Here is a 14,622-nt window from a genome sequence, read left to right as displayed (position 1 = left end):
TATTAGGCCTTCAAACAAAACATGCATTCCAAAAAAAATAAAGTGCATTAAAGTGGATAAACCCACAACAAATGAATTATTGTCCTTTTGGCAAAAGTCTGCTTAGCCACAGTAGATATGCTAATAATGTAAACAGAAGGCTCAAGTAAATCTCAATAAGTGTGTGCTTGTAACCTCATACACTTATACAGGTACACAACATATCCCAACGTCACTGCACGTTGGTTGATTGCGTCATTGCGTCAAAAAATTGCGTCACACGCCACTATTCGGCCTTGTTCTTAACTCATTCCACCGAAGGCCGAATGTGGCAATTTTTGCCATATTCGGCCGAATATATTCGGTTACCGATTAATCGGTGCATCCCTAGTTGCTACCTCTCTGCTCCGCGGGAGCGTGCGACGTTGCACACGTGACAGTATGTGACGTATGTACGAAGGTGCGCTTGGTTTAAGTCTAACTCACCGGTGCCTCCTTGGAAATGCCCCCCCTCTACCTCAAGGAACTGCTCACCCCCAAATCCTCCACACGACACCTCACAGGCTAACCTCCTCCAACCTCCACGGACAAAGCTTCGAACAATGGGAGACCGGGCTTTCTGCTCCGCTGCTCCCAGTCCGTGGAACGCTCTCCCTGACCACCTGAGGGCGCCTCAGACTGTGGATGCTTTTAAAAAGGGCTTAAAAACCCATCTTTTTAAAAAAAAGCCTTTCTGTAGACATGCATGCTGGTTGTAGCCTTTGGGTTGTTTCTAGTTTTATATTTTATTTATTTTTATTATTACAATTTTTTACACTGTGGCACTTTGAGGTTGTTTGCTCAACATAAGGTGCTTTTTACAAATAAAATCTATTATTATTATTATTATTAAGTCTCTGTGAGAAGGAGAGACAAGAAAGAGTGGGAAACGCATGCAGTGTAATTCCCGCAGTTATAAGCAACTGCGTGAGAACGTATACTCGAATATCACGATATAGTCATTTTACCACCAGGCAGGCGCTACAGGTGCATCAGAGCCAGAACAAACAGGCTCAGAGACAGCTTCTTTCCCAAAGCTGTCACCGTGTTGAACTCTAACTTATAATAATAATAATTCACCACCTATACAATATAATGCCCCAATACCCTACTGTGCAATACTAGCCTTCGAGTGCAATACGTCCGTCACTGATTGTTATTCATTACTTCGGTACTCCTGTCTTGCTCTGTATATTGTACAGTATTTGTATTTTGTACTTCTATAGTGTTTTGTATATTGTACAGAATCTCTTATTATTTTTATTGGATAGTAGCCTGTTTATTTCAATTGTTAGTTTTTCCTTTATGTCATTTATTTCACCCCATATTTGTTCCCACTGCCGCACCTTAAGTTGGAGTCTTTAATCTCGCTATATGCAAATATAATGATAATAAAGTTCATTCTATTCTATTCTAATCTATATCGCACAGAGACAAACCCGGGATATATCGAGCATATCGATATATTGTCCAGCCCTACTGCTAATTTGCGGGTTGTCCTTGAATTTCTTAGGTAATATTTACTGTTTTAACGCTGCTGTAAGTCTGTGTATTGTGTACCATGAATTGATTAACGTGGACCCCGACTTAAACAAGTTGAAAAACTTATTGGGGTGTTACCATTTAGTGGTCAATTGTACGGAATATGTACTGTACTGTGCAATCTACTGATAAAAGTATCAATCAATCAATCAAAAGTGTAACATATATTTGCCTATTCTCCTGGCCAGTTCACACTTCAATCATCAATCAATGTTTACTTATATAGCCCTAAATCACTAGTGTCTCAAAGGGCTGCACAAACCACCACGACATCCTCGGTAGGCCCACATAAGGGCAAGGAAAACTCACACCCAGTGGGACGTCGGTGACAATAATGACTATGAGAACCTTAGAGAGGAGGAAAGCAATGGATGTCGAGCGGGTCTAACATGATACTGTGAAAGTTCAATCCACAATGGATCCAACACAGTCGCGAGAGTCCAGTCCAAAGCGGATCTAACACAGCAGCGAGAGTCCCGTTCACAGCAGAGCCAGCAGGAAACTTGAAGAAGAGTTGGTCTCATAGTATGTTTTGTCAGAGTTACAGACTTGTAAATATCAATTTAGACCCCAACCCTAAAGCAGTGTTTCTCAAAATTTTAAATTCCAAGGTCTATTCTTAACTCTGATAGGGAACAAATGGAACCAAATGGACCCTATTTGTACACTGTCGGGGTTACAGACCTTGTAAAAGTCAGAAACAGTTTAGCGTGAGGAAACTCTATCATCCATCATGAGTGAAGATGCCCCAGTGCTTTAAGTGGCTGTGAGGACATTGACTTTAAGGCGTAAATCGACGTTAAAAAAAGGCCAAAAAAATCTATGAACGCATCACGACGTTAAGTCTCACTCGTGACATTCTTCAGAAACCTGAAGAATGTCATGAGTTGAAAAGACAACAGTGGGTGGGCTCATTCATCAAACAAAGTTAAATGTTTACTATCTGCTTCTCTCTCTCACACTTTAGTCTCCTTTTTCAAAGATCAACACAAACGCTCTTTCTTTCCTTCCTTATGGACATGGCTTCACATTCCTTTCTGCTCATACAGACGACCTGGAAACATGATCTCAGGACAACAGTCCACCGTGGAATGTGAGCGTCTCCATTGGGGAGTAATAACGTACACATGCCATGCTCAAATTTCATGTTTCATTGTTCTACTCTCAAATGGTTGCATGGTAACGTCCTCCACCTTCATAAAGTGTGTCTTCTGTCGTGACACACAACTACCAGGGGTTATTTTTAGGGATGCACCGAATAACCGAATATATTCGGCCGAATATGGCAAAAAAAGCCACATTCGGCCTTCAGTGGAATGAGTCAAAAACAAGGCCGAATAGTGGCGTGTGACGCAATTTTTTGACGCGGTGGCGTTGGGATATGTTGTGTACCTGTATAAGTGTATGAGGTTACAAGCACACACTTATTGAGATTTACTTGAGCCTTCTGTTTACATTATTAGCCTGTTGTGTAGGCTACCTGTATAAGTGTATGAGGTTACAAGCACACACTTATTGAGATTTACTTGAGCCTTCTGTTTACATTATTAGCATATCTACTGTGGCTAAGCAGACTTTTGCCAAAAAGGACAATAATTCATTTGTTGTGGGTTTATCCACTTTAATGCACTTTATTTTTTTTTGGAATGCATGTTTTGTTTGAAGGCCTAATATAAATGAAAAACTTTGTGATTTTTTTGAAAAGCAAAGGCTACTGGAATATTTAAAAAATGTCAATATTCAATAAAAAATTACTTTATTTGAAACACATGTCTAAATATTTATTCTAGGCTATTTATGCAATATAAAAAAAATTGTGAAAAACTGCATTCATTATTCGGTATTAGGCCTTCGGCCAAGCGTTTAAAATTTATTCGGCTTCGGCCACAAATTTTCATTTCGGTGCATCCCTAGTTATTTTACAATTTTTTTTCTACAAACCCCAAAACCAGTAAAGTTGGCACGTTGTGTAAATCGTAAATAAAAACAAAATACAATGATTTGCAAATCCTTTTCAACATATATTCATAATAATAGACTGCAAAGACAAGATACTGAACGTTTAAAATGGAAAACTTTGTTATTTTTTGCAAATATTAGCTCATTTGGAATTTGATGCCTGCATCATGTTTAAAATCTGGAGAAATCACTGCACGTAAGCGATGATATTACGGACCTTCGATCCCTCAGGCGGTACTTCATCAAAAAGCGACATCAGTGTGAAAAGGACATCACCACATGGGCTTACGAACACTTCAGAAAACCATTACCGGTACTACAGTTTGTCACTACATCTGTAAGTGCAAGTAAAAATTCTACCGAGCAAAACAAATGTAATTTATCAACAACACCCAATCTATCTGATATTTGTTGAATTCCCCCAAGGGATTAATAAAGTACTTTCTATTCTATACATCACTAAGCTTTAAAACTTTATTGTGAAAATCTCCTTCTGCGTCTGTGGAAACGCTTCCCGCCCACACCGCTTTGTGCCTCGTCTGAGCTGCTGTGACTTAGATGACCATAGTAACTAATTAAATGACCATAGTAACTAATTAGATGACCATAGTAACTAATTATATGACCATAGTAACTAATTATATGACCATAGTAACTAATTATATGACCATAGTAACTGGTATATCATCGATAAGCGCAGATTCCAACCATTGAAATACTTTGTATAGTTGAAGTCTTAAGGTCATTAGAAAACATCAAAGCACATCTTAATGGCAGCTACACTTTCTATCTTAAAGGCCTACTGAAAGCCACTACTAGCCACCACGCAGTCTAATAGTTTATATATCAATGATGAAATATTAACATTGCAACACATGCCAATACGGCCTTTTTAGTTTACTAAATTGCAATTTTAAAATTTCCCGCAAAGTGTCCTGTTGAAAACGTCACCGGTTGTAGCGGACATTTTTTTTCCAGCCCGATCCAAGCTATAAGTCGTCTGCTTTAATCGCATATTTACACAGTATTCTGGACATCTGTGTTGCTGAATCTTTTGCAATTTGTTCAATTAATAATGGAGACGTCAAAGAAGAAAGATGGAGGTGGGAAGCGGTGTATTAAGGCTGCCTTTAGCAACACAAACACAGCCGGTGTTTCCTTGTTTACATTCCCGAAGGTGAAGCTTTACTATGGAACAGAGCAGTCAAGCGAACATGGTTCCCGACCACATGTCAACCGGCAGGTTTCGGTGGGAAAATTGTGCTTAGACGGCTCTTACCGTAGACATGAGCGGAGCTTGCATCCTCCTGCAGCTGCGGCTTTTAACCTCCTCCCACCGGAGACACTGGCGGTCACCACACCCGTGGCCAGACCCCTCCGACTTTCAGGTACCATAAAATCTCACTAAAACACTAGTAACACAATAAGCAGATAAGGGATTTTCCAGAATTATCCTAGTAAATGTGTCTAATAACATCTGAAATGCTTTCACTGCCCGCACCTTTTTTTTTTTCTTTTTCTAGTCCTTCACTCTCACTATCCTCATCCACGAATCTTTCATCCTCGCTCAAATTAATGGGGAAATTGTCGCTTTCTCGGTCCGAATCGCTCTGGCTGCTGGTGGCTGTGATTGTAAACAATGTGAGGATGTGAGGAGCTCTACAACCAGTGACGTCACGCGCACATCGTCTGCTACTTCCGCTACAGGCAAGGCTTTTTTATTAGCGACCAAAAGTTGTGAACTTTATCATCGACGTTCTCTACTAAATCCTTTCAGCAAAAATATGGCAATATGGCGAAATGATCAAGTATGACACATAGAATGGACCTGCTATCCCCGTTTAAATAAGAACATCTCATTTCAGTAGGCCTTTAAAGATCTACAAAAAATTATTTGGGAATGTCCGGCGGGCCACATTGAAAAGCTCAACAGGCCGCATGTGGCCCCCGGGCCTTAATTTACCCAGGTCTGCATAAGAGGATACGATAATGGCATCGAAATCGATCATTTCTTAAAGGTCTACTGAAATGAGATGTTCTTATTTAAACGGGGATAGCAGGTCCATTCTATGTGTCATACTTGATCATTTCGCGATATTGCCATATTTTTGCTGAAAGGATTTAGTAGAGAACATCCACCATAAAGTTCGCAACTTTTGGTCGCTAATAAAAAAGCCTTGCCTGTACCGGAAGTAGCAGACGATCCTCACATTGTTTACAATCATGGCCACCAGCAGCAAGAGCGATTCGGACCGAGAAAGCGACAATGTCCCCATTAATTTGAGCAACGATGAAAGATTTATGGATGAGGATAGTGAGAGTGAAGGACTACAAGAAAAAAAAGACGAGGGCAGTGAGAGCGATTCAGATATAATTAGACACATTTACTAGGATAATTCTGGAAGATCCCTTATCTGCTTATTGTTTTTAATAGTGTTTTAGTGAGATTGTAAATGAGATTTTCTTATTTAAACGGGGATAGCAGGTCCATTCTATCTGTCCTACTTGATCATTTTGCCATATTGCCATATTTTTGCTGAAAGGATTTAGTAGAGAACGTCGACGATAAAATTCGCAACTTTTGGTGCTGATAAAAAAGCCTTGCCTGTACCGGAAGTCGCAGACGATGACATCACAACGGTGAGTAATCCTCACGTCCTCACATCGTTTTTAATGGGAGCCTCCAGCAGCAAGAGCTATTCGAACCGAGAAAACGACAATTTCCCCATTAATTTGAGCGAGGATGAAAGATTTGTGGATGATGATATTGATAGCGAAAAACTAGAAAAATAAAAAATAAATAAAGTTTTTCCAAAAAAGAGACGATTGCATTGGGACGGATTCAGATGTTTTTAGACACATTTACTAGGATCCATCCATCCATCCATTTTCTACCGCTTATTCCCTTTTGGGGTCGCGGGGGGCGCTGGCGCCTATCTCAGCTACAATTGGGCGGAAGGCGGGGTACACCCTGGACAAGTCGCCACCTCATCGCAGGGCCAACACAGATAGACAGACCACATTCACACTCACATTCACACACTAGGGCCCATTTAGTGTTGCCAATCAACCTATCCCCAGGTGCATGTCTTTGGAGGTGGGAGGAAGCCGGAGTACCCGGAGGGAACCCACGCATCCACGGGGAGAACATGCAAACTCCACACAGAAAGATCCCGAGCCTGGATTTGAACCCAGGACTGCAGGAACTTCGTATTGTGAGGCAGATGCACTAACCCCTCTGCCACCGTGAAGCCCTATTTACTAGGATAATTGTGGGAAATCCCTTATCTTTCTATTGTGTTGCTAGTGTTTTAGTGAGATTAAATAGTACCTGATAGTCGGAGGGGTGTGTCCACAGGTGTCTTGAGGCCAGTGTCTGATGGAAGTCATGGCAGATACAAGGGCGGCACTAACTCCACAGATCTCCGGTAAGAGGCGACTTTTTAACAATTTTCTCACCGAAACCTGCCGGTTGACAAGTGGTCAGGATCCATGTTTGCTTGACCGCTCTGATCCATAGTAAAGCTTTACCTCCGGGAATATTAAACAAGGAATCACTGTGTGTTTGTGTGGCTAAAGGCTAAAGCTTCCCAACTACATCATTCTACTTTGACTCCTCCATTATTAATTGAACAAACTGCAAAAGATTCAGCAACAGAGTTGTCCAGAATACTGTGTAATTATGCGATTAAAGCAGACTACTTATAGCTTGGATCGGGATGGAACAAAATGTCCGCTACAACCGGTGACATCAAGCGTACGCGTCATCATACTGCAACGTTTTCAACAGGACACTTCGCGGGAAATTTGAAATTGCAATTTAGCAAACTAAAAAGGCCGTATTGGCATGTGTTGCAATGTTAATATTTCATCATTGATATATAAACTATCAGACTGCGTGGTCGCTAGTAGTGGCTTTCAGTAGGCCTTTATTGTGCCCAAGTCTGCATAAGTGGATACGATAATGGCATCGAAATCGATCATTTCTTAACAAACATCATCCCCATGCACACATCCCAAATACAACCAGCCTCATGATGGCAGGGTTCTGTTACGTAATCATCCAGTCCCTCCTTATATAACGTTATCATCCACAACTGTGTTTTTGTCACTTTAATCCAGCCAAAGCAGGGAAATGTAGACCCCCATTCAGGAAGGAAGGAACCCGGTCTTTACTGCAGGGGTCACCAACATTTTTGAAACCAACAGCTACTTCTTGGGTACTGATTAATGCAAAGGGCTACCAGTTTGATACACACTTAAATAAATTGCCAGAAATAGCCAATTTGCTCAATTTACCTTTAATAAATAAATCTATAAATATAAAAAAATTGGTATTTCTGTCCGTCATACATTTTTTTTCCTTTTACGTAAGATTTTTTTATAGAGAATAAATTATGATTAAACACTTAATTGAACGGTATAAAAGAGGAGAAAAGACAAAAAAAATGAAAATTAAATTTTGAAACATAGTTTCTCTTCAATTTTTACTCTTTAAAATAAAAAATTCAACCGAAAAAAATGAAGATAAAAACTAGCTAATTCGAATATTTTTGAAAAAATTTAAAAAATAATTAATGGACCATCATTAGTAATTTTTCCTGATCAAGATTAATTTTAGAATTTTGATGACATGTTTTAAATAGGTGAAAATCCACTTTGAAATCAGTTTTAAATTTGATTCTACAGATTTTCTAGTTTTGCCAGAATATTTTTTTTTATTTTAATCATAATAAGTTTGAAGAAATATTTCACAAATATTCTTCGTCGAAAAAACAGAAGCTAAAATGAAGAATTAAATTAAAATGTATTTATTATTCTTTACAATTAAAAAAAAGATACTTGAACATTGATTTAAATTGTCAGGAAAGAAGAGGAAGGAATTTATCAGGTATATGTGTTTAAAAATCCTAAAATTTTGAAACATAGTTTCTCTTCAATTTTGACTCTTTAAAATAAAAAATTCAACCGAAAAAATGAAGATAAAAACTAGCTCATTCGAATCTTTTTGAAAAAAATTCAAAAAATAATTTATGGAACATCATTAGTAATTTTTCCTGATCAAGATTCATTTTAGAATTTTGATGACATGTTTTAAATTGGTTAAAATCCACTTTGAAATAAGATTTAAATTTGATTCTACAGATTTTTTAGTTTCGCCAGAATATTTTTGGGGAATTTTAATCATAATAAGTTTGAAAAAATATTTCACAAATATTCTTCGTTGAAAAAACAAGTTAAAATGAACAATTGAATTAAAATGTATTTATTAGTCTTTACAATTAAAAAATAAAATACTTGAACATTGATTTAAATTGTCAGGAAAGAAGAGGAAGGAATTTATCAGGTATATGTGTTTAAAAATCCTAAAATTTTGAAACATAGTTTCTCTTCAATTTTGACTCTTTAAAATAAAAAATTCAACCGAAAAAATTAAGATAAAAACTAGCTCATTCGAATCTTTTTGAAAAAATTTCAAAAAATAATTTATGGAACATCATTAGTAATTTTTCCTGATCAAGATTAATTTTAGAATTTTGATGACATGTTTTAAATAGGTTAAAATCCACTTTGAAATAAGATTTAAATTTGATTCTACAGATTTTCTAGTTTTGCTAGAATAATTTTTTTTAATTTTAATCATAATAAGTTTGAAGAAATATTTCACAAATATTCTTCGTCGAAAAAAACAGAAGCCAAAATGAAGAATTAAATTAAAATGTATTTATTATTCTTTACAATTAAAAAAAAAATACTTGAACATTGATTTAAATTGTCAGGAAAGAAGAGGAAGGAATTTATCAGGTATATGTGTTTAAAAATCCTAAAATTTTGAAACATAGTTTCTCTTCAATTTTGACTCTTTAAAATAAAAAATTCAACCGAAAAAATGAAGATAAAAACTAGCTCATTTGAATCTTTTTGAAAAAATTTAAAAAAAAATTTATGGAACATCATTAGTCATTTTTCCTGATCAAGATTAATTTTAGAATTTTGATGACATGTTTTAAATAGGTTAAAATCCACTTTGAAATCAGTTTTAAATTTGATTCTACAGATTTTCTAGATTTTGCCAGAATATTTTTGGGGAATTTTAATCATAATAAGTTTGAAGAAATATTTCACAAATATTCTTTGTCGAAAAAAACAGAAGCTAAAATGAAGAATTAAATTAAAATGTATTTATTATTCTTTACAATAAAAAAAAAAAAGATACTTGAACATTGATTTAAATTGTCAGGAAAGAAGAGGAAGGAATTTATCAGGTATATGTGTTTAAAAATCCAAAAATTTTGAAACATAGTTTCTCTTAAATTTTGACTCTTTAAAATAAAAAATTCAACCGAAAAAAATGAAGATAAAAACTAGCTCATTCGAATCTTTTTGAAAAAAATTCAAAAAATAATTTCTGGAACATCATTAGTAATTTTTCCTGATCAAGATTAATTTTAGAATTTTGATGACATGTTTTAAATAGGTTAAAATCCACTTTGAAATCAGTTTTAAATTTGATTCTACAGATTTTCTAGTTTTGCCAGAATAATTTTTGGGAATTTTAATCATAATAAGTTTGAAAAAGTATTTCACAAATATTCTTCATCGAAAAAAACAGAAGCCAAAATGAAGAATTAAATTAAAATGTATTTATTATTCTTTACAATTAAAAAAAAAATACTTGAACATTGATTTAAATTGTCAGGAAAGAAGAGGAAGGAATTTATCAGGTATATGTGTTTAAAAATCCTAAAATTTTGAAACATAGTTTCTCTTCAATTTTGACTCTTTGAAATAAAAAATTCAACCGAAAAAAATGAAGATAAAAACTAGCTCATTCGAATATTTTTGAAAAAATTTAAAAAATAATTTATGGAACATCATTAGTCATTTTTCCTGATCAAGATTAATTTTAGAATTTTGATGACATGTTTTAAATAGGTGAAAATCCACTTTGAAATCAGTTTTAAATTTGATTCTACAGATTTTCTAGTTTTGCCAGAATAATTTTTGGGAATTTTAATCATAATAAGTTTGAAAACATATTTCACAAATATTCTTTGTCGAAAAAAACAGAAGCTAAAATGAAGAATTAAATTAAAATGTATTTATTATTCTTTACAATTAAAAAAAAATACTTGAACATTGATTTAAATTCTCAGGAAAGAACAGGAAGGAATTTATCAGGTATATGTGTTTAAAAATCCCAAAATTTTGAAACATAGTTTCTCTTCAATTTTGACTCTTTAAAATAAAAAATTCAACCGAAAAAATTAAGATAAAAACTAGCTCATTCGAATCTTTTTCAAAAAATTTAAAAAATAATTTATGGAACATCATTAGTCATTTTTCCTGATCAAGATTAATTTTACAATTTTGATGACATGTTTTAAATAGGTTCAAATCCACTGTGAAATAAGATTTAAATTTGATTCTACAGATTTTCTAGTTTTGCCAGAATAATTTTTGGGAATTTTAATCATAATAAGTTTTAGAAATATTTCACAAATATTCTTCGTCAAAAAAACAGAAGCTAAAATGAACAATTGAATTAAAATGTATTTATTAGTCTTTACAATTAAAAAATAAAATACTTGAACAATGATTTAAATTGTCAGGAAAGAAGAGGAAGGAATTTATCAGGTATATGTGTTTAAAAATCCTAAAATTTTGAAACATAGTTTCTCTTCAATTTTTACTCTTTAAAATAAAAAAATTCAACCGAAAAAAATTAAGATAAAAACTAGGTAATTCGAATCTTTTTGAAAAAAAATTTAAAATAATTTATGGAACATCATTAGTAATTTTTCCTGATCAAGACTAATTTCAGAATTTTGATGACATGTTTTAAATAGGTTAAAATCCACTTTGAAATAAGATTTAAATTTGATTCTACAGATTTTCTAGATTTTGCCAGAATAATTTTGGGGAATTTTAATCAGAATAAGTTTGAAGAAATATTTCACAAGTATTCTTTGTCGAAAAAACAGAAGCTAAAATGAACAATTGAATTAAAATGTATTTATTAGTCTTTACAATTAAAAAATAAAATACTTGAACATTGATTTAAATTGTCAGGAGAGAATAGGAAGGAATTTAAAAGGTAAAAAGGTATATGTGTTTAAAAATCCTAAAATAATTTTTAAGGTTGTAATTTTTCTGTAAAATTGTCTTTCTGAAAGTTATAAGCAGTAAAGTAAAAAAAAAAAATGAATTTATTTAAACAAGTGAAGACCAAGTCTTTAAAATATGTTCTTGGATTTTCAAATTCTATTTGAGTTTTGTCTCTTTTAGAATTAAAAATGTCGAGCAAATCTAGACCAGCCTGCTAGTAAATAAATACAATTTCAAAAAATAGAGGCAGTTCACTGGTAAGTGCTGTTATTTGAGCTATTTTTAGAACAGGTCAGCCTTACTGCCATTTCCCAGTGATGCCGAAATGAACTCTAGTAACCTCTCGCTCTGCCTCAACTCCAACAATGCGACGCAATGCTGACATTATTCCAAATACGGCCAATGAAAACAAAACCTGATCTATTCCGTACCCATCTCCGTTTTGAGGGCCTGAAATGTGAGCCCAGATCAGGCAGATGCACTTAAGCTAACAGCTAGCTTAGCCTAGCCACAAGCTAAGCTGCCTGTCAATAACGTCAACAACAACAAAGGCGCCGCGGGCGTTTCATTCAAAACGCCGCGGGTTGACCTCGTACACAAAAGCAAGCACATAAAAGGGAGATATATAAAACAAGAAGGTGTTAATTTGAGTTTATACGTTGAGCTTTGGCGCCGCTCGCGCTCCAATTTAAGCTAGCCCTAGCTGCTAGCTAGCGTTAGCATCAACAAAACGGCGGATAAATGTCAAACTCACACGCAGTTTAGAGAAGGCGTCACGGACTCGGTGTGCTTTCCGGCATGGGCATCGACCATTTTTAACGGGACATTGTAATAAAAAAAAAGGTTTATGGGTACCGGGGATGGAGCCGCCTCTCGCTGTCAGGATGCGGCCGACCCGCGCGTCTCACCACGTAGCCATTTTGCTAGCGGCGGAGAGGCCGCGCCACGCATGCGCAGCGATGTTGCGACGGACCGAACGTGATGATGAATGGCCGCTGGTCAGTTTTAATTTTCTGTTTCAAAAATGGAAATGGGGAAACAAGACACGACAGGTTTATGTGAATTTAATTTTAAAAAAAATAAATAATAATAATAATAATTTTTGACAGTAGAAAGGAATAACAACGTCTTCATATGTTATATAACAAAACTTTGAATCCACAGTAAACAGAAACCGAAAAAAAGGAAAAAAGGCCAACCGGATGTCTTGTCATTTTCTGACACCGAAAAAAATATATTTTCAAAGTAAAAGCAGGAATAATTACTAATCATCCATCCATCCATTTTCTACCGCTTATTCCCTTTCGGGGTCGCGGGGGGCGCTGGCGCCTATCTCAGCTACAATCGGGCGGAAGGCGGGGTACACCCTGGACAAGTCGCCACCTCATCGCAGGGCCAACACAGATAGACAGACAACATTCACACACTAGGACCAATTTAGTGTTGCCAATCAACCTATCCCCAGGTGCATGTCTTTGGAAGTGGGAGGGGCCTATCCCCAGGTGCATGTCTTTGGAAGTGGGAGAAAGCCGGAGTACCCGGAGGGAACCCACGCATTTTTGCATTTTGGATCAACATTAATTGGATTTTTGTGTTTATCTGGAAAAATAAAAACACATCAAAGGAAAACCGCACAAAAATCAAATTTTATGGCAATATTGGAATGAAAATCCACCCTTTTTTGTTAGTTTTTAAATCTGGCATATATAATAAAAATCGAAAAAAAAGTCCTAATTTTGTTTCTTGATTTGCGTTTTAGAATTGTAAATTTAATGAACAGAAGCTACACGGACTGTTATTGTTATGCTAAAAACATGATAAATGCGAAGGAAAAGCTAAAATACTGCTTCGGGTTCATTTTTTCATCACACAGATAAACGCACATTTTTGCACTTTGGACAAACATTAATTGGATTTTTGTGTTTATCTGGAAAAATAAAAATACATCAAAGGAAAACTGCACAAAAATCAAATTTTATGGCAATATTGGAATGAAAATCCACCCTTTTTTGTTAGTTTTAAAATCTGGCATATGTAATAAAAATCGAAAAAAAAATCCCTAATTTTGTTTCTTAATTTGCGTTTTAGAATTGTAAATAGAATGAACAGAAGCTACACGGACTGTTATTGTTATGTTAAAAACATGATAAATGCGAAAGAAAAGCTAAAATACTGCTTCGGGTTCAATTTTTCATCACACAGATAAACGCACATTTTTGCACTTTGGACAAATTATAAATTGTATTTTTGTGTTTATCTGGAAAAATAAAAATACATAAAATGAAAAATGCACAAAAATCCAATTTTATGGCAATATTTGAATGAAAATCCCCCTTTTTTATTTGTTTTAAAATCTGGCATATATAATAAAAATCGAAACACCGCCCTAATTTTGTTTCTTGATTTAGGTTTTAGAATTGTAAATAGAATGAACAGAAGCTACACGGACTGTTATTGTTATGCTAAAAACATGATAAATGCGAAGGAAAAGCTAAAATACTGCTTCGGGTTCAATTTTTCATCACACAGATAAACGCACATTTTTGCACTTTGGATCAACATTAATTGGATTTTTGTGTTTATCTGGAAAAATAAAAATACATAAAAGAAAACCGCACAAAAATCAAATTTTATGGCAATATTGGAATGAAAATCCACCCCTTTTTTGTTACTTTTAAAATCTGGCATATATAATAAAAATCGAAACACCGCCCTAATTTTGTTTCTTGATTTGCATTTTAGAATTGTAAATAGAATGAACAGAAGCTACACGGACTGTTATTGTTATGCTAAAAACATGATAAATGTGAAGGAAAAGCTAAAATACTGCTTCGGGTTCAATTTTTCATCACACAGATAGACGCACATTTTTGCACTTCGGACAAATTATAAATTGGATTTTTGTGTTTATCTGGAAAAATAAAAATACATCAAAGGAAAACCGCACAAAAATCAAATTTTATGGCAATATTGGAATGAAAATCCACCCTTCTT

General features: G+C 34.9%; 1 protein-coding gene across 3 annotated transcripts in view; it reads right to left on the bottom strand.

The window, feature by feature from the left end:
* Positions 1-12,613, bottom strand: part of LOC133552114 (RING finger protein 145-like) — a 36,187-nt gene extending 23,574 nt beyond the window's left edge. Inside the window, exons 1-2 of one of the 3 annotated variants that reach the window (XM_061899459.1) lie at positions 12,484-12,548; positions 6,851-6,984 (exon numbers count right to left, since the gene is read on the bottom strand). The gene's annotated coding sequence lies outside the window, so the exon portion shown is untranslated. Of the gene's footprint in view, positions 1-6,850; positions 6,985-12,382 lie in introns of all 3 variants that reach the window. The other 2 variants (XM_061899457.1, XM_061899458.1) reach the window with 2 other exon arrangements.
* Positions 12,614-14,622: the final 2,009 nt, after the last annotated feature.

Source organism: Nerophis ophidion, linkage group LG04, assembly GCF_033978795.1.
Source record: "Nerophis ophidion isolate RoL-2023_Sa linkage group LG04, RoL_Noph_v1.0, whole genome shotgun sequence".
In the NCBI taxonomy this organism is placed as follows: Eukaryota; Metazoa; Chordata; class Actinopteri; order Syngnathiformes; family Syngnathidae; genus Nerophis; species Nerophis ophidion.
Note: the sequence above shows the minus strand (reverse complement) of the source record. Positions and strands in the feature narration are given on the sequence as shown.